The 20,622-nt window shown below is 48.0% G+C and overlaps 1 protein-coding gene and 1 pseudogene across 4 annotated transcripts in view; both read right to left on the minus strand.

The window, feature by feature from the left end:
• The window catches only part of LOC130291529 (BTB/POZ domain-containing protein KCTD12-like), a 602,472-nt gene that overhangs the window by 19,670 nt on the left and 562,180 nt on the right, over positions 1–20,622 (minus strand). The gene's annotated exons all lie outside the window — the stretch shown is intronic.
• Positions 20,321–20,482, minus strand: LOC130292146 (U2 spliceosomal RNA; annotated as a pseudogene).

Genomic DNA, 20,622 nt, shown 5'->3' on the forward strand with positions numbered 1-20,622 from the left:
TGGATTTGAAGGGTCTTCATCTTAGAAATACCCCATAAATGACCCCATTATAAAAACTGCACCCCCCAAAGTATTCAAAATTACATGCAGTCAGCATTTTAACCCTTTAGGTGTTTCACAGGAAAATCAGCAAAGTGAAAGAGAAAATTCACAATCTTCATTTTTTACACTCGCATGTTCTTGTAGACCAAATTTTTGAATTTTTACAAGGGGTAAAAGGAGAAAATGGATTGTTATTTTTGTAGCCCAATTTCTCTTGAGTAAGCACATACCTCATATGTCTATGTAAAGTGTTCGGCGAGCGCAGTAGAGGGCTCAGAAGCGAAGGAACGACAAGGGGATTTTGGAGAGTACGTTTTTCTGAAATGGTTTTTGGGGGGCATGTTGCATTTAGGAAGCCCCTATGGTGCCAGCACAGCAAAAAAAAAACACATGGCATACCATTTTGGAAACTAGACCCCTTGAGTAACGTAACAAGGAATAAAGTGAGCCTTAATACCCCACAGGTGTTTCACGACTTTTGCATGTGTAAAAAAATATATAATTTTTTTCACTAAAATGTGTGTTTCCCCCCAAATTTCAAATTTTTGCAAGGGTTAATAGCAGAAAATACCCCCCAAAATTTGTAACCCCATCTCTTCTGAGTATGGAGGTACCCCATAAGTTGACCTGAAGTGCACTACGGGCGAACTACAATGCTCAGAAGAGAAGGAGTCATATTTGGCTTTTTGAGAGCAAATTTTGCTCGGGGGCATGTCAAATTTAGGAAGCCCCTATGGTGCCAGGACAGCAAAATAACCCCCCATGGCATACCATTTTGGAAACTAGACCCCTTGAGTAATGTAACAAGGGGTACAGTGAGCATTTACAACCCACTGGTGTCTGTCAGATCTTTGAAACAGTGGGCTGTACAAAATGTTTTATTTGCACAGCCCACTGTTCCAAAGCTCTGTCAGACACCAGTGGGGTGTAAATTCTCACTGCACCCCTCATTACATTCCGTGAGGGGTGTAGTTTCCGAAATGGGGTCACGTGTTTTTTTTTTGTTTTTTTGCGTTTGTCAAAACCGCTTTAACAATCAGCCACCCCTGTGCAAATCACCTCAAATGTACACGGTGCACTCTCCCTTCTGGGCCTTGTTGTGCGCCCCCAGAGCACTTTGTGCCCACATATGGAGTATCTCCGTAGTGAGGAGAAATTGCATTACAAATTTTGGGGGGCTTTTTTTTTCCGTTTTACCTCTTGTCAAAATGAAAAGTATAGGGCAACACCAGCATGTTAGTATAAAAAATTTATTTTTTACACTAACATGCTGGTGTAGACCCCAACTTCACCTTTTCATAAGGGGTGAAAGGAGAAAAAGCCCCCCAAAATTTGTTAGGCAATTTCTCCCGAGTACGGCAATACCCCATATGTGGCCCTAAACTGTTGCCTCGAAATACGACAGGGCTCCGAAGTGAGAGAGCGCCATGTGCATTTGAGGCCTGAATTAGGGATTTGCATAGGGGTGGACATAGGGGTATTCTACGCCAGTGATTCCCAAACAGGGTGCCTCCAGCTGTTGCAAAACTCCCAGCATGCTTGGACAGTCAACGGCTGTCCGGCAATACTGGGAGTTGTTGTTTTGCAACAGCTGGAGGCTCCATTTTGGAAACAGTGGCGTACCAGACGTTTTTCATTTTTATTGGGGAGGGGGGCTGTGTAGGGGTATGTGTATATGTAGTGTTTTTTACATTTTATTTTGTGTTAGTGTAGTGTTTTTAGGGTACAGTCACATGGGCGGGGGATTACAGCGAGTTTCCCGCTGCGAGTTTGAGCTGCTGCGCAAAGTTTGCTGCATCGCAAACTTGCAGCCTGATACTCACTGTAAGCCCCTGCCCATGTGAATGTACCCTGTACATTCATAGGGGGGGGGGGGGGATCTCCAGCTGTTGCAAAACTACAACTCCCAGCATGTACAGTCTTTCAGTGCATGCTGGTAGTTATAGTTTTGCAACAGCTGGAGGCACACGGGTTGGGAAACACTGAGTTAGGAAACAGACAATGTTTCCCAACCAGTGTGCCGCCAGTTGTTGCAAAACCACTACTCCCAAACATTCTCAGGAATGCTGGAAGTAGTAGTTCGGCAACAACTTTAGAGCCAGATGTTGCCGAACTACAACTCCCAGCATGCTTGGAGTTGTAGTTTTGCAACATCTGGAGGACTACAGTTTGCAGACCACTAATACAGTGGTTCCCAATCTGTGCCCTTCCAGATGTTGCAAAACTACAACTCCCAATATGCCAAAACTGTCCAGGCATGCTGGGAGTTGTAGTTCTGCAACATCTGAAGGGCCAGATGTTACAGAACTACAACTCCCAGCATGCCTGGACAGTAAGGGCATGCTGAGGATGTGTAGTTTTGCAACATCTGGAAGGGCACAGTGGTCTCCAAACTGTGGACCTCCAGATGTTGCAAAACTGCAACTCCCAGCATGCCCAGATGCCAAGGGCTGTCTGGGCATGCTGGGAGTTGCAGTATACAGGGTCCCAATACAGCAATGCATGTCGCTTTACTGCGACGTGCATTGCTGTAAAGGGCCCGACCGCGGCTGAAGAGGAACTCACCTGTCGCCGCCGCCGCCGTCTTCATCGCCGGGATCCGAGTCTTCAGGGAAGAGGTAAGTACCGGGGCAGGTCCCCAGCACTCCCCCGTCCCCCGCCGCATCCTCCGGTCTTCCTCCCGTCCTCTCCGGACTTCCAGGGGCCGGGCAGGGCGGGAGGAAGTAACCCCCCCCTGCGATTGGTCAGTTAAATAACTGACAGATCGCAGGGGATACGTAAGCATGGTCCTGGCTGTCTGTGACAGCCGGGATCATGCAAAATTACCGGGCGGTCGGGTCCCAGAGACCCGATCAGCCCGGTATCGCCGCAGATCGCAAGGGCGATTTCCCTTGCGATTTGCGGCGATCGCCGACATGGGGGGCCTACACGGCCCCCCTCTGCGTTTGCCCTGGATGCCTGCTGAAGGATTTCAGCAGGCATCCGCTTCTGATCTCTGCCCGGCGCGCGGCAGGGAGCGGAAACCGCCAGGGCGTAAGTACCAGGGCACCGGGGCGTAAAATGATGCCCTGGGTCCTGAACAGGTTAAGGGGTTAAGGGGTTAACAGTAAATTTAGCTGTAGTGATCAGTGTCGGGCAGCTGCTGCCAAGGCAAATAAAATCATGGGGTGCACCAATAGGGGCATAGATGCCCACGACAAGGAAATAATTCTACCGCTGTACAAATCACTATTCAGACCACACATGGAATAATGTGTACAGTACTGGGCGCCAGTGTACACAACGATATAGTGGAGCTGGAGAGGGTTCAAAGACGGGCAACAAGAGTAATACGGGGAATGGAAGGACTACAGTACCCAGAAAGATTATCACAATTAGGGTTATTCAGTTTAGAAAAAAGGAGACTTAGGGGCGACCTAATAACTATGCATAAATATATCAGGGGACTGTACAGAGATCTCTCTCATGATCTATTTATGCCCAGGGCTGTATACTGTATATAACAAGGGGGCGTCCTCTATGTCATGAGAAAAGACAGGGATTCTTTACTGTAAGAGCAGTGAGACTATGGAACTCTCTGCCAGAGGAGGTGGTCATTGTGAACTCAGTAAAAGAGTTCAAAAAGGGCCTGGATGCATTTTTGGAGAGTAGATTTATAGGGACAGAAGGTTGATCCAGGGATATATTCTGACTGCCATATTTGGAGTCGGGAAGGAATTTTTACCTCTAGTATGAGGTTTTTTTTTGCCTTCCTCTGGATCACTTCAGTATGGACTCATTAGGGATATAGGTTCAACTTGATGGACACTGGTCTTTTTCCAACCTCATGAACTATGTTACTATGTTACTAAGTGAAAAACAATAGTGTACCTAAGTGCTTGCTGGGACTTATAGTCCTCCTTATAGTCCTCCTATACCTTAATGGTGCAATAAAATAAGCTGTGCAAAGAAAATCATAAATCCTTAATGGTAGTGATGTTGTAACACTAGGTATTTATCCTTGTGACGAACCGTCTCAGGGCTTAGCTCTGGGATCGTCCTGGTCACTTGCTATGGAACATGTTCCTCACAATAACACAGCAGATCACAGTTATTTATTTATTTTATATAGCGCCTACAGATTCTGCAGCGCTTACAATTATGGGGTACAAACAAGTCTGGCTCCTTGTCAGCTTTATGTCCACAGGTTGCAGGTAAAAACAAAACATAAACAGGAACAAAATAAAGTCCTAGACCGTCTGGTCGCTGACTATAACTCTCAGCATGCCCTGTCTATCAACTGGCGAGTTTCCCTCATCCAGTTAAAACCCGTACCACCTGCAACCTGTTTTACTACCAGTTCACACCTGAACTTGGACCACTCGCAGCGCCTGCTGCGTGTTACCTAAACAGGGCCCGTGTGTCTCCCCCTCTAACAGCCAGCATACTGTTTCCAAGGGAGAGCACAGATTAGACACCTTCCTTCTCTGTTGCCTCATTACTTAAGAAGCAGGTGAGAGATTCTCCAGCTTTTTCTTCAGTTTCCTCAGGTTTGGCTTCAGAGTCTTTGGCTTCTTCAGGTTCTTGTGTAGAAACAGCTTCTACTTCTGTTTTGCTTCAGAATTTTTGGTCTGCTCAGGTTCAGAGGATTTCCCGCCTGACATCTCCTTAGTCTCCACTTCAGAGGATTTCCCACCAGGTTTCAGCTCAGTCCTAGCTTCAGGGGACTTCTTACAGGGCTTCACCTCAATCTTAGCTTTAGAGGACTTTTTGGCATTCAGAGTAGTGTTGCTCACGAATATTCGCATTTCGAATATTCGCAGCGAATATCGTATATTCGCAAATTCGCAAATATTACGAATTTCGCACAAAAAATTTGCTATTATGAATATTCGTCTTTTTTTCAAACTGTTTTAAAAACTGAGCACATTGGAGGGATCTCCTTTGCGTGATAAATGCAATGCTTGTGTCATTTCATTAAAGACCCAGGGATGAGACTGTGAGGCGAAAGGTTATATTCTTTGAAATTCTGCCCTACTTATGCCTGTGAGCCAATGAGAGTTCTGCAAGCACAGTTGTCAGAGCTTAGCAACGTCCCTAGCAACCAATAGAAACTTGCTGGCATGACCAGTATATAACATCACTCCTCACCAGCATTCCTTTGCAGATTCACATGGTGGTTTAGAGAGGAGAGTGTTTCTGTCCTTTTGCTTGCATCCTTTGTGCCTTGTATCCTGTGACAACCAATTGCTTTTTTAAAAGAAGATAACCCACTTGTTTTTTTTTAAACAGAAGAAGCACCACAGATAACTCTCTGAGTACAGATAATGTTGTAGATGTGACCTGCAGTCCTATGTAACACCACATATAACACAGTGATAACTCTCTAAGTACAGACAATGTAGTAGATGTGACCTGCAGTCCTATGTAACACCACAGATAACAAAGTGATAACTCTCTGAGTACAGATAATGTAAAACATGTGACCTGCAGTCCTATGTAACACTACAGATAACACCGTGATAACTCTCTGAGTACAGATAATGTAGTAGATGTTACATAGTTACATAGTTAGTATGGTTGAAAAAAGACATACGTCCATCAAGTGTGACCTGCAGTCCTATGTAACACCACAGATAACACAGTGATAACTCTCTGAGTACAGATAATGTAGTAGATGTGACCTGCAGTCCTATGTAACACTACAGATAACACCGTGATAACTCTCTGAGTACAGATAATGTAGTAGATGTGACCTGCAGTCCTATGTAATACCACAGATAACACAGTGATAACTCTCTGAATACAGATAATGTAGTAGATGTGACCTGCAGTCCTATGTAATATCACAGATAACACAGTGATAACTCTCTGAGTACAGATAATGTAGTAGATGTGACCTGCAGTCCTATGTAACACTACAGATAACACCGTGATAACTCTCTGAGTACAGATAATGTAGTAGATGTGACCTGCAGTCCTATGTAATACCACAGATAACACAGTGCTCCAAAGTGAGAGCGCCATGCGCATTTGAGGACTAAATTAGGGAATTGCATAGGGGTGGACATAGGGGTATTGTACGCTAGTGATTCCCAAACAGGGTGTCTCCAGCTGTTGCTAAACTCCCAGCACGCCTGGACAGTCAATGGCTGTCCGGTAATACTGGGGAGTTGTTTTGCAACAGCTGGAGGCTCCGTTTAGGAAATAGTGCCGTACCAGACGTTTTTCATTTTTGTTGGGGAGGGGGGCTGTGTAGGGGTATGTGTATATGTAGTGTTTTTTTTACAATTTTTTTTCAAATTCAACGCTTTATTAAACGAACAGTTTAGAAATACACAGAAAAATAAAGTGCACAAAATGTAAATGTCGACGGTCAAGTACTCAAAAAGGAGCATAAGGGCATCAGCAAGTAGGCCACCTCACGCAGGAGAGGAGATATCCTACAATAACAGTCGTCGTGTAGAAACCGCTAGACCATAAGCAAGAACAAAAAGTAATAATTTGAAACGAATCTAACTAGAAAAGATCTTAAGGAGAATCCAGAACAGGGAGGAAGGGGAGAGGAGGAGAACAGGAAAGGGGAGCAAGAAGGGGGGAGAGGAGGGGCAGGAGAGTGTCGCCAAGAAAAGGAGAAGAGTAAAAAGTGCAGTTAAGAGTTAAGAAGGGGGTATCGAGGGTGAGGAGAGGCCATATTGCAGAAACTGGGGAGTAAAGAGGAAGTCCAGCCAACGCCGCCAGAGCACCAAGAACTTATCAGAGGTACCATTCAATTACGCCAAACTCTTCTCCAACCCCTGAATATACAAGACCTCTTTCAGCCAGTCTGTCACTGTGGGAGGGGAAGTAGATTTCCAGCGTCTGGGTATCACCCGCCTAGCCGCCGCCAGCAGCAAACTCGCAAGATTCTTTTTGACCCCTTAACGACGCAGGACGTATATTTACGTCCTGCGCCGGCTCCCGCGATATGAAGCGGGATCGCGCCGCGATCCTGCATCATATCGCTTCGGCCGGGACCCGATCATCAACGGCCGGGACCCGCGGCTAATACCACACATCGCCGATCGCGGCGATGTGCGGTATTAACCCTTTAGAAGCGGCGGTCAAAGCTGACCGCCGCTTCTAAAGTGAAACTGAAAGTATCCCGGCTGCTCAGTCGGGCTGTTCGGGACCTCCGCGGTGAAATCGTGGCGTTCCGAACAGCTGATCGGACACCGGGAGGGCCCTTACCTGCCTCCTCGGTGTCCGATCGATGAATGACTGCTCCGTGCCTGAGATCCAGGCAGGAGCAGTCAAGCGCCGATAATGCTGATCACAGGCGTGTTAATACACGCCAGTGATCAGCATAGGAGATCAGTGTGTGCAGTGTTATAGGTCCCTATGGGACCTATAACACTGCAAAAAAAATGTAAAAATAAAGTGTTAATAAAGGTCATTTAACCCCTTCCCTAATAAAAGTTTGAATCACCCCCCTTTTCCCATAAAAAAAATAAAACAGTGTAAAAAAAAATAAAAATAAACATATGTGGTATCGCCGTGTGCGTAAATGTCCGAACTATAAAAATATATCATTAATTAAACCGCACGGTCAATGGCGTACGCGCAAAAAAATTCCAATGTCCAAAAAAGCGTATTTTGGTCACTTTTTATACCATTAAAAAAATGAATAAAAAGTGATCAAAAAGTCTGATCAAAACAAACATCATACCGATAAAAACTTCAGATCACGGCGCAAAAAATGAGCCCTCAAACCGCCATGTACGTGGAAAAATAAAAAAGTTATAGGGGTCAGAAGATGACATTTTTAAACGTATAAATTTTCCTGCATGTAGTTATGATTTTTTCCAGAAGTGCGACAAAATCAAACCTATATAAGTAGGGTATCATTTTAACCGTATGGACCTACAGAATAATAATAAGGTGTAATTTTTACTGAAATATGCACTGCGTAGAAACGGAAGCCCCCAAAAGTTACAAAATGGCGTTTTTTTTTCGATTTTGTCGCACCATGATTTTTTTTTCCGTTTTGCCGTGCATTTTTGGGTAAAATGACTAATGTCACTGCAAAGTAGGATTGGCGACGCAAAAAATAAGCCATAATATGGATTTTTAGGTGGAAAATTGAAAGGGTTATGATTTTTAAAAGGTAAGGAGGAAAAAACGAAAGTGCAAAAACGGAAAAACCCTGAGTCCTTAAGGGGTTAAGGGAGCTAGGGGAACCCTCCAGCATAGAGAGCAGCAATACCTGTGGGTTAAACTGCAGCTGCGTGCCGATTATGTCAGCAATCAGCCTGCATATCGCCTGCCAAAAGGGGGTTAGTAGGGAGCAAGAAAACCATATGTGGGTCAACGTCCCACCCGGTTGGCCACACTGCCAGTACAAATCAATGTACCATCTGGAGAGCAGCTTATAATTAGTTTCCTGAATAGCTACTGCTATGGAGGACTTATGACATAACATGAACAAAGTCTCCCAGTCCTTTGCGCTCGGAGTGTGGCCAAGTTCCGCAACCTACCCATTCTGAAAGGGGAGAAGCGTGCCAGGCTATCGCGGGTGCAAGAGTGTATACTATTGGGAAATCAGGTGAGTTGGGGCAGTTGCAGCCAGGCAGAGGTGTTCAAATGCAGTAGGGTCACAATGGAAGTCCCCTGGGGTCCTCCACGTGGCATAAAAGTGCTGCAGTTGCATGTATTGGAAAGAATGAATAGGGGAGGCAGTGGGATCACCTAAGATGACAGGGAGGGAAGTCAGAGAGGATGATTGAAGCACCTTGACAATCGGGAACGGGGCTGCAGAGTCCACACCCAGGAAGCATCTCACAGATAGGCCCGGGGGGAAATCCGGGTTACCGGTCAGGGGAAACATCGGGCCCAAGGGCTGAAAGAGCTTTACCTTATACAGGTGTTGATGGCACATCAGGAGGGAAGTACGGGAGATGAGAGGCATGCTGGCCATTGTTGTCCTAGACCAGAATGCCGGACGAATCCATGGTAAGGGGGTACGGTGACCAGGCTCGTTCCAACTGCACCCACAGCTTCACCCGATGGTAATGAAAGGAGTCCAAGAATCGGGCAGCAGAGGCCGCCAAGTAGTAGGAGTAAGGGTCAGGGAAGGCCAGACCCCCGTCCCACTTAGGCCGTGACAAGGAGTCCTTAGCTATGCGGTGACGGGCATTGGACCAAATATAATTTGTGAACAAACTAGTAAGCGGGCGGAAAAAGGTACGGGATAGCACCATGGGAAGGGTTTGAAAGAGATAGAGCAAGCGGGGGAGTAGATTCATCTTCAGAATATTAATGCGCCTTAGCCAAGAAAAATCCTTGCGGTCCCATTTGCGCAGATCACCTTTAAATTTAGAGATCAGGGGGAGGAGGTTAAGATCTACAATTTTAGATAGGTCTCGGGGAACCATAACGCCCAGGTATTTGAACGAGGAGGGGTGCCAGGAAAATGTGAAGGAAGTGCACAGTTTTTGAACAGCAAGGGGCGCCATGGACACATTCATGCCATGCTTTTGGAATAATTAATTTTGAAGTTACTAAGCCCACCAAAGTTGTCTAAGACCTGTAAAAGTGCCGTCAGGGAGGTTTCAGGGGGAGGAAACATAAAGAAGGAGATCATCGGCGAATGCAGAGTATTTAAAGTGTACGTCCCCTACCTGGATACCCCGTATACCTGGGTGGAGGCGTATGGTTTGCATTAAGTGTTCCATTACCAGCACATAAAGCAGAGGGGAGAGAGGGCAGCCTTGACGCGTACCATTGTGAATCTTTATTGTGCGGGAAAGAGAGCCATTAACGCGAACCCACGCGGTGGGGTTACCATACAGGGCCAGGATACGACTCAGGGCCAAGGGGCCAAGCCCTATCTGTCGCAGAACCCCCCTGAGGAATCTCCAGCACACCCGGTCAAACGCCTTTTCAGCGTCAATAGATAAGATCATACAGGGAAGCTTGGTCAATTGCGCATGGTGAATGAGAGAAAAAGTTTTTAGAGTATTATCCCTCGCCTCAAGGGATGGTATAAAACCCACTTGGTCCGGGTGCACTAGAGAGCCCAAAAGGGGAGCGATGCGCAAGGCCAATAATTTAGCATACAGTTTAGCATCAACGTTCAGAAGGGTTATGGGGCGATAATTGGGACAGAGATTGGGATCTTTCCCCTCCTTGGGGATCACAGTAATATAAGCAGCCAGAAAAGAATCAGGAAAGGAGGAGGTAGGGGATATGACATTAAATGACGCCAGGAGGCGAGGAGGCAATTCGGGAAGGAACGTTTTATAAAATCAGGAGGTGTAACCATCAGGGCCAGGGGCCTTGCCCGAGGGGGAACTCGAGTCAGCCGCCGCCAGTTCCTTCGCTGTAAAGGGCCTATCCAAATCTGCCAGGGCATCAGCAGGGAGCGACGGGAGGGCAGTGCGCTGCAGAAAGGAAATGACATCCGAATCCGGCCGCTGGGGCCAAGGTTCAGAGCCCGCTATGTCATACAGCTACGCATAGTAAGCGTGGAACCATTGCAAGATATTGGACGTGAGGTGCTCGAGTTTCCCATCCGAGCTCCGAAGAGACGGTACATAGAGGGCCGCTCGTTTATCCCATAACACTCGCGCCAATAGCCTACCCGACTTGTTACCCCACTCGTAGCGGGACAAGGTACAAATTTGTCTGTAGCGATTGTGTTTACAATCGATAAGAGCCTGGATTTCCCGTCGCACCCTAAGGAGGTCTCTAAGGACGTCCTCAGCTTGCGAACGTTTGTGGTCAGCTTCCAAATGGTGAAGTTGGGCCAGGAGAACAGCTAGCTTTTGAGAGGCCTCCCGTTTGCGTCTGGCTCCATGTCCAATCAAAATACCCCGAAGCACACATTTCAAAGCTTCCTATTGGGTCTGTGGAGACGTGGAGTCAGACGCATGCACGGATCAGCCAGGCAGAGGACGTCAGAAAGAAGCGTCTCATTGAGACGCCAGGTGAATTCCCCTTTGGGGAGGTGTGGCAGGAAAAGGGTGCAGGTGACCGCCGCGTGATCTGAGTACAGGATCGGGTCGATGACTGCCGACCCAAAGAAGGGGAGGAGATGTGAGAGAAAGACGTAATCGAGCTGCGAGTACACTCCCCTGCCATGCGAATAAAAAGTGTAGTCACGGTCCGTTGAGTGACAAAGACGCCAGGAATCACACAACTGCTGTCTATGGAGAACACGTTTGATCCCATTCAGCGCAGCATAGAAGAGGGCACTAATGCCCGAAGACGTGTTTTGAGGGCAGGATTAAGGGCCACATTGAAGTCACCACATACAATTAGCGTGCCCTGCGAGTAGGTGTTGAGGTCATCCAATGCCTTATCTAGAAAGGCACGTTGACCCTGGTAAGGGGCGTACATAGACGCCACAGTATATTCCCTGCCCTGAATTAAGCATTTGACGAAAACGTATCAGCGTCTGAACGGGTATCTACAATCTGCACCGCCAAAGATTTGTGGAAAAAGATGGCAACCCCCTTAACTTTCTTCGATGGGTAACTGTTGTGGAACCATAGGGGGTAATATCTATTGTGGAACCCCGCCAGTTGGTCCTGTCGCAAATGTGTTTCCTGCAGGCATACTATTTGGGACTTCCATTTGTGAAAGCCATAGAGGATTTTTGCTCACTTCCCCGGAACGTTAAATCCCTGAACATTCAGGGAAGAAACCCTTAGCGACGCCATCAGTGACAGGTCACAAAGGGGACAGAGAAGTGTTCCCAGGGAATGAGCAAAATCAATCTCCAGTCACGTCAGGGAAGAGAAGGGGAGAACAAAGGGGAGAACAAAGGGAAGAAAAGAGGGAGGGAGAAAAAAGGGAAAAGGAGGGTGGAGGGATAGAAAAAGGGCAGAGGTGAAAGAAGACAAGGGGGAGTGGGAGAAGGGGGGGGGGGAAGAAGCACAACAGCAAAAGGAAGAAATAAAAAAGCGCACAACAATACGGCGCCTAAGCAACTATATAATGGTAGATAGGTAAGCAAATACCTGGTAGATACAATTTCTACCAAAAACCTACATGGGGCGTAGGAAGGAGGAGAGGAGATACGGGGAACACCAGTTGTGTAAAAACAAAACCACAAACCAGAGGACCCCGTATGACCGCATGTCACACAATACTACGAGAAGCACAACTAAATTGAGGGAGACCTAACAATAACATAAACAGTATGTGAGAAATAAGAAGCAACAGGTGAAACATTATACTCATCAGGTCTCGAAGGGTCCCAATAGAGCAGGCAGTCCTAAGTCCTAGAACAGTCCCCAGGGGGAATGATGAGAACCCCTGCCCGAGCAGGTGGAGCTGGGCTGTCGTCTGCGGGAGCGCTGCGGGCGAGGAGTATTGGGAGGGCGAACAACCGAAACCACACCCGGAGCTGCTTCATTAGACGGGTGGTTGAAGGGGTCTTGCAGAAGGTCAGCTTATTGTGGGAGAGCCATGGGGGGAAGTCCCAAAGTCTGCAGGAACAAGGGTAAATCCGAGGGATGGCGCAAAGTCACTAGTTTGTCCTTCATACGGACCGAGAGAGAGAACAGGAAGCCCCAACGGTATGGAATATTACGTGCCTGGAGAACTGCCAGGAGCGGCTTCAGGGTCGCCCTCAGGCGTAGGGTGTGGCGAGAAGGATCCTGAAATAGAGAGAGGCGGGCCCCCTCATAGTCCAAGTCCCGCATGTTTCTAGCTTTCTGTAGGATGGATTCCTTGAGAGCGAAGTCGTGGATACGGCAAATCACATCTCGCGGTTTGAGAGGGTCCGAATTTTGTGGCCAGAGAGCACGGTGGGCTTGGTCAATCTCAACTGGCGTTTTGGAAGGCCGATCCAGGATATAATTGAAGAGGCTAGTGAGCAAATGAATCCGGTCCGATGGCTTTACAGACTCCGGGAGCCCCCACAGGCGTATGTTATTCCTGCGATTTTGGTTCTCCAAGTAATCAAATTGAGCATGCAGGAGTTGTTGATGGCGAGAGTGAGTAGTGACAAGCTCCTGCAACTCATCCACTTGAATCTGTACAGAGTGACGGAAGGTTTGGAGGTCATGAACAGTAGTAGATAAAGCAGAAACTTCTTGCTGCACTTCACTGAGATCTTGCTTCCATGCAGACTTGAGTTCAGTTGCCAAGTGAAGAGAGATCTTGTTTAGAAGGCAGTAGGGATAACAGGGCCCGCAATTCCGGGTGACCACTTAGAGTCTGCAGAGCCTCATCAGGTGGTGGCAGAAGAGGCACATGGGGTTGAGGGAGAAGGCGGCATGTTGAGGACAAGGTTATGTCAGGCCCCAATGGTTTGGAGGAGTCAGCGTGCACAGGAGGGGTAGGCTGCCCTGTGGCTACCGACTGCACAGGGGCCACAGGGGGCTCCGGACCAGAGAGGGGCCAGAAGGAGGCACTCACAGAGTCCCATGAGGGAGCTGGGGACCCGGCATGTTGGGGCTGTGGGGATTGAGGAGGAGCAAAGGGATCCAGAAGTTGGGCACTCTCCACAGCAGTGCAGGGGGCACCCATAAACATGGAGGGCAGTGGAGGCAGAGGAAGACTCCCACAGTCAGTAACGGCTCCCTCCTAAGAGCCAAACAGTATGGGGGAGGCATACTGGGGAGGAGGAGAGTCACATGCAGGCTCAGGTGAGGGGGACTGCGGCGCCACCGCGGCCATTTCGGCTGTCTCCTCCAGATCAGCCAAGGGAGACAGCCAGCAGGAGAAGGCAGGCACGTCCCCCGCAGCGGTCCGTGCAGCAGGGGACGAAGTTCTGCGCACTGGGACAGGGAGCGCAGGCATAGGCAGCCGGTCAGGAGAGGAGGACAGAGGGGGAGGACGGCTTATTACACTCCGCTGCTGCAGAGGCGCCAGGGAATACGCCAGGACCGGGACCGCACAGTCCGACGTGTAAGAGTCCAGGAGGTGAGGTACAACAGGCGGTGGGTTAGAGGGAGACTCACTCCGGGTAGCACCCGCGCTCCTCAGTTGTTCAGGGGGAGGCGGTGCAGGGGTCGGAGCGGAGGCAGCAGGATGCTGCGTAGATAAAGATGGCGCCCGCCGGGGGCCCTGCAGGGAAGGAGCCGAGGGATCCAGGCCCAGGGGGGTGAAGTAGGTGGAGATGGTAACCCCACGGGCAGCAGGGGTTCCGGAGCTCTTGGCACCCTTTTTGGAGCGGCGTTTCACCATTAATGAAAGCTGTAGGGCCCTCAAGGCTGCGGTCAGGGAGGGAGCTCACTCAAAGCACGTCTTCACCGCTGCATGGCCAAGACACCCCCCCCCCCGTTTTTTTTTACTTTTTATTTTGTGTTAGTTTAGTGTAATGTAGTGTTTTTAGGGTACAGTCACACGGGCGGGGGTTCACAGTAGTTTCCTGCTGAGAGTTTGAGCTGCAGCACAAAATTTGCTTCAGCTACAAACACACTGTAAGCCCCTGCCCATGTGAATGTACCCTGTACATTCACATTGGGGGAGAGGGGGGGATGCAGCGAGTTGCATGCAGGGAGTTGTAGTTTTGCAACAGCTGGAGGCACAATGGTTGCGAAACACTGCTATCTGATCTTATATCATAACTTTTAAACTAGTCTAAATTGCAGTTAAATATAATGAAATAACAGTGGTGACACTACTTACACAAATCAGCAGTTTTTCCTCACTTGGTGAAAAGTTACTCCCCACCATCTTCGCTTCGCAGGGCAGCAGAAAATCGCGATGCGAAAAGCAACTGGCAAAGGTCCAGGAAATGATCTCCGTTCTCGCATGATGTCATAGCGTGCATGCGCAGATGAGCGAAATTTCACAATAACAAAATTTCGCAATGGAAAAAAAACACCACGAATATCACGAATATTCGAATTCCACGAATATGGGACGAATATTCGTCCTCATATTCGCGAATTTGAATATGGCATATGCCGCTCATCACTAATTCAGAGAAAGCATCCCTGTATCCTGTAACTTCGGCCCCAGAAGCCTTTCTTGAGCCAATTCCACCATATCTTGCTCTCTACTCTCTTTAAGGACTTCCTGGTTCTCTTTCTTTTTTACATATTTCCGCTGCTTACACTGGAGCTTAGCGGACGTCATCCTCTCACTGTCAAGTAACTCTGTCAAGTCCCTGACAGTATCTTCCAAAGACAGCAATTGTTTCCTTAACTGTTCATTGTCCGCCAGCACAGCCTCCTGCTCGTAGAGTTGCGCTCCCAGCAAAACCAAGGCAGCTACGTGGGACCTTCTGCGCATTTCGTTCTGCTCTTCCACTCTCTCTCTTAATATCTCCATGTCATCTTCCAGCTTTATATATTTCAGCTGCTTACTCTTGAGCTTTGCAGAGATCATTTCTCACTGTCCAGCAACTGTTTCTTGGTCTTCTCTAACTCATTGATAGATTTTCCACTCTCACCAATCTGTTCAGATAGATCTGAGATCTCCTGTTGCAAATTCTTGTTTTCATGTTTCAGAGTCTCAACTTGTTCCAGGGCCTCCTCATACTGCTCTTGGAGCAAGTCATTGTCATGACAAGCAGATTGAAGAGCATGTGCAAGGGTATTCTTCGCCTTGACTTCCTCCTCAAGTTGTCTCTTAGCTTTAGAGACACTCTCCAGATTGCTGTCAAGATCATCAACTTCCATCTTAATTTCATTCTTCTCTTTTTCTATTTTTTCCATGGCTACAAGCCTAGCCTTGTGATCACTCCGCAGAGCCTGATATGCACCATGTAGAAGACTCACTTCTTCTTCCTGGAATGACATCCATTTGGCCAGACTCTCCACTTCACTCTCCTTGCTGGTCACAAGACCTTGGGAGCGGGACAGTTCATCCTGCAGAGCCACAAACTCCCTTTTGTGATGCTTCATGACTTTTTCCAGCTGAAGCCTCGCTTCTTGCTCTTTCTTAAAGTCAGCAAGTGATTTGTACCTCTCCTCTGTCAAGTAATGTACCTCTTTTTCTCCATCAACTTCACAGAAACCATCTGCAGAGTTTCTTCCAGATTCTGGATTTGCTCCAGTTTTTTTTCCAAGGCCAGCTTGTCTTTTCCGAGACCTTTTACTGACAGTGGTCTCCTCACTCTTGCTGTTAGACCATGAGACATCCTCTGGTCCTCTGTCAGACACTCGACCCAGCTCTTCTCCATCTCTAGATGAAGTCTCCCCCTTTTTCGGGGTTGCGGACACTTGTGTCTCGTTATTAACTTATTATCATCAACAACAGGTGCCACCGACACCTGGCACTCTTCCTCTCCCACCACGTTGGCAACTCTGGAGAGTCTTGCTAAACACTACCGTCGGACTGGCAATCCCTTGGCGGTAAGTTCGTTGTCCCTAGAAACAACTTCAATGGCTCTTGGCACCAGCGAGTCAGGGTGATTACCGAACAGTTCCTCTGAACTGTTTCTCGGCTCCTTGGCAGACTTTTCTTTTGTCTTGTCACAGTCTCTCCACGGCCTGGCAAAAACGATTAGGGCTCCTGGGTCTGCAACAATATCTGGTCCAGTGGTTCGACCTTCCTGGTTACAACCCCTCTCTGGTCTAGACAACACATCTCCTTCACTTTGGACTCTGTCTGTGACCATAAGCGCAGCCCCCAGCTCCACCAGTACTCTCTTCCTGAGTTTTTCCACAGCCATCTCCGTAGCTTCCATTCCAGTCACCTCTTTAACTTGACTCACGGACTGTTCTTCAGCTCCCCTAGTGGTCTGGCACACTCCCACGTGACATATACCTAGGGTCTGCTGACACTCCCTGTCCTCATCCTCTGCTGAGTTACTGTCCCCTGCTATGTGGTGAAAACCAAGTGTTGTGAGCCTATCCGGTGATCCTGCTCTAGTCACCTGACTATCTTCCCACAACTGCTGAAAAAACGGAAAATCCTTCCCCAGCACTACTTCATACTCTAAGGTAGGCTCTATTGCAACCTTGTGACTTATGGTACCATAGGGAGTAGAAATACACAGATTAACTGTTTTATAACCCCAAATACCGGCTTGTATAGACATTACAGCGGTCTTTACCAGACTTATTACACATTTTGGATCTAACAAAACCATCATCTTTTTACCTTCTATTTTCAGCTCACACAGGTTTTCTTTTGTCCTGATAGAGGTGGCAACAGTACTCTTAAGGCTGGGTTCAGACTACGGAAATTCCACCTGCAATTCCTCTTTGAAATTGCAGGTGGAAATTCCGCTTGCTAAAATGTACTGTATAGTGAATGGGTTTCCGTTCACAAATTCACACTTCGGAATTTGTGAAGCAGAATTTGTGAACGGAAAATCCGCTTGGAAATTTCCGCCTGAAGAATGGGGTTGCTCTTTCTTCAGGCGGAAATCCACGTGGAACACATTGCAGTCTATTGGAGACTGCAGTGTCCGCGCGGTCCTAGCGCCGACTGATTAGTCAGCGCTGGCCGCACTCGGAATCTCCGGGCGGAAATTTTCTGCCCGGAGATTCCGTAGTCTGAACCTAGCCTTACATCAGAACACATTAACATAAGTGTTTCAAGAAAAACATTATCAGCCTGCATGAGTTCACAATATACAGCACCATTCACACAGTCCAGTAGAGACACCCCAGTCCTCACTACTTCCGAAAGCTTTGCTTGCGAATTCTCGGCATCCCACAGCTGCCAGAACTATGGAAAGTCTCTGCCCAGTACAATTTCAACTGTAAGTTCTGCACATACCTCCATCATATGGCTTACTGCCCCAAAACATGTATCAAAGGTAATTTGAACAGTCTTACCGGGCTCCAGGTGGGACATCACAAAGAGAGTTATTTCCGGCATAATCCGATATACAGTCTGGCAACAATCCAAGTCCACCCACAGTGGGATTCCGCCCACCAACAACTCACGGGACCTCGGCTTCATCCTGGCGACCACCGGTTATGGCCGACGTCGGTTGCCCCAAGCAACGGCCTGCCGATGTTGTCCTTTTTCCCCCAAAAAAAATCTCGATCCATTGCCCCTAGCAACGCTCCTCCACAGACACCATCCTGTGCTTGAACTCCTCTGCTGGGCTCATTCGACTTGCAATCTTGCAGGGGGTTGCTCCTAACATGGCTCCTCTCCAACTCGCCCGTTGGTTGCCCTTGGCAATGGGTTGCCCTTGTCAACGTGATGTCCTTATCAACGTGTTGCCCGCATCCTCCACCAAAATGCGACGAACCGTCTCAGGGATTAGCTCTGGGATCATCCTGGTCACTTGCCACGGGACACGTTTCTCACAATAACAGTAGACCACAGTTCCTCATATAAGTCTGGCTCCTTGCCAGCTTTATTTCCACAGGTTGCAAGTAAAAACAAAACATAAACAGGAACAAAATAAAGTCCTAGACCGTCTGGTCTCTGACTAGAACTCTCAGCATGCCCTGTCTATCAACTGGTGAGCTTCCCTCATCCGGTTAAAACCCGTGCCACTTGCAACCTGTTTTACTACCAGTTCACACCCAAACTTGAACCACTTGCAGCGCCTGCTGCGTGCTACCTAAACAGGGCCCATGTGTCTCCCCCTCTAACAGCCAGCATACTGTTTCCAAGGGAGAGCACATATTAGACTGAGTCTCCATCTTATAAACACCTCCCTTTCCTGCTGCCTCATTACTTAAGAAGCAAGTGAGAGATTCTCCAGGGTGAGACAAGGAAATACACCCTTTTCTTTCCACCTTGTCACATCCTCCAGTAAAAAAAAACAAAAAATTCAAAAGTTACTTCCTATATGCAGCGGAGTACGGACAAGCAAAACAGCCCACAGGATAGATATTCCAATCAGGAGGATAACTGTGTTCAGGTAGCAAGGTTAGGATTAATATATAAGTCAAAAATACTTTTTTTTCCCCCCACATCTGTATTCTCTGTTCCAGAAATAGAGTAATGCTTCTTCCTTGGGTCAAGGTTTTCCCGCTGCTATATTTCTTCCACTGGGAAGAACTGCTCCGGGTGGTGGCATCCTCAACCAGTGTGTCCAGAAGTATACAGTTCATATGCACGAGTGACGTCACTTCGGGGCCCTGAGCTGGCCAAGAAATGCCATTTCAGAAGGTATTGAAAGAGCTTTATTCATCATTCAGTTGTCATTACAAGTCGTACAATAAATTACAATCGCACAAAGCATGACAGTACAATATACAGCACAGGTTCCCTAAGCTATACACCGCACCACATGCTACCCTAACACTCCGCTCCATCACTCGATATCGAAGAAACAAAGTTGAAAAACAACAACATATTACAGTCTGTGATCGGGGAAGGGCGTGGGATCAATTGGTGTAGGGGGAGGGTGGATCACGGGGTCAAACTACTGGGCGAATGTATGGGGAGGTAGACGAAGCAGAGGAGCATTTATCGACGTCCGGACAGTCCAAGATGGAATAGTCTCTAAGCCAGCCTGCGGCATTCCTGGACGGACATGTCCTCCCTGTTGTAGATGAGGCGATTCCTGGCCAGCCATATAGCGTCCTTAAAACAATTCATACGGTGCCAGGCCTCCTGGATGGCCTCCTTGTCATGAACCCCAGAAAAAAGTCCATAAAGCACCGAATGGTACGATAGGTTGTTCCTGGGTACCAAGTCTCTAAGTTCAAGTTCCAGGGCATTCAATAAGCCCTGCCCAAAGGGGCCTGCCAAAAGCAGCATAGGAAAAAAAGTGCATAGATGTTTTCAGAAGGTTTTTATCTAAGTGCCGAGGAACATGCTCTCGAATCACCCAAGGTGCAAGAAAAAGTGTAAATGTGTTATACAAAAAAAGAAACGCGCACAAAGGCTGCGGTCTATCGCAAGCCCTTCTCCGATAGGAGAGAGGCCCCCAACAAACCTTACCCTTCATCTCCGGACTAAAAGGTACCCACGAGGTTCCAGGTTCAATGTCCCTTTTCGCCAAAGCTACTAAGGGACCACAAATGCTCCCAGCATCCCCCTTGGCTTCAGCCAAGGTATATGCCTGCAGAGCCGATAATGGTCGGTGCCCTGTAGGAGTACCCGGGGTTTTTGCAGGGAGGTGAGGAACCTGATGGCCACACACCTCCCCTAGACCGCTAGGAGGGACACCCTGAAGGGCTACCGCATCCTAACAATCCTGTGAACACACAACATGTAAAAAGTGACACAGTGAAAAAAAAAAAAGTGAATGTGTGCAGGTATACAGCCCGGACATCCGGCCGGATCTATAAAAAAAATTCTCTGATCCTAGCCAGAAGGCCGGTAATCAAGAGGTGCTTCCTCCCAGTGAGTTTCGGCACCTCAGGGTCACCACTCCCCGAGGCACTAAAGTACCTTGGGTCTAGACCCTCTCAGCCTCATGGCGAGACCCGGAGGAAACAGGTCCCATCGGGGCAGCCATCGAGCTGATTCCTCAGAACCAGCCCCGGAACACCTGCCCCCTACCATGCAGCACCCTTCTCTACCAGCTCTGACATTGGCATGAAACTGATAAGAACAGATACTACACTTGATCGTAGCCAAAATGCCGAGAAGCAATGTTTTAGGAAGGTTATTGAAAGAGCTTTATTGTCCGTTCGGTCAGTACAAGTCATACAATAAATTACAATCACACAAAGCATGACAGTATGATACACAGCAAAGGCTCCCTAAGCTATACATCGCAAAGCATGCTACTCT

The sequence above is a fragment of the Hyla sarda genome, chromosome 9 (genome assembly GCF_029499605.1).
Source record: "Hyla sarda isolate aHylSar1 chromosome 9, aHylSar1.hap1, whole genome shotgun sequence".
NCBI lineage: Eukaryota > Metazoa > Chordata > Amphibia > Anura > Hylidae > Hyla > Hyla sarda.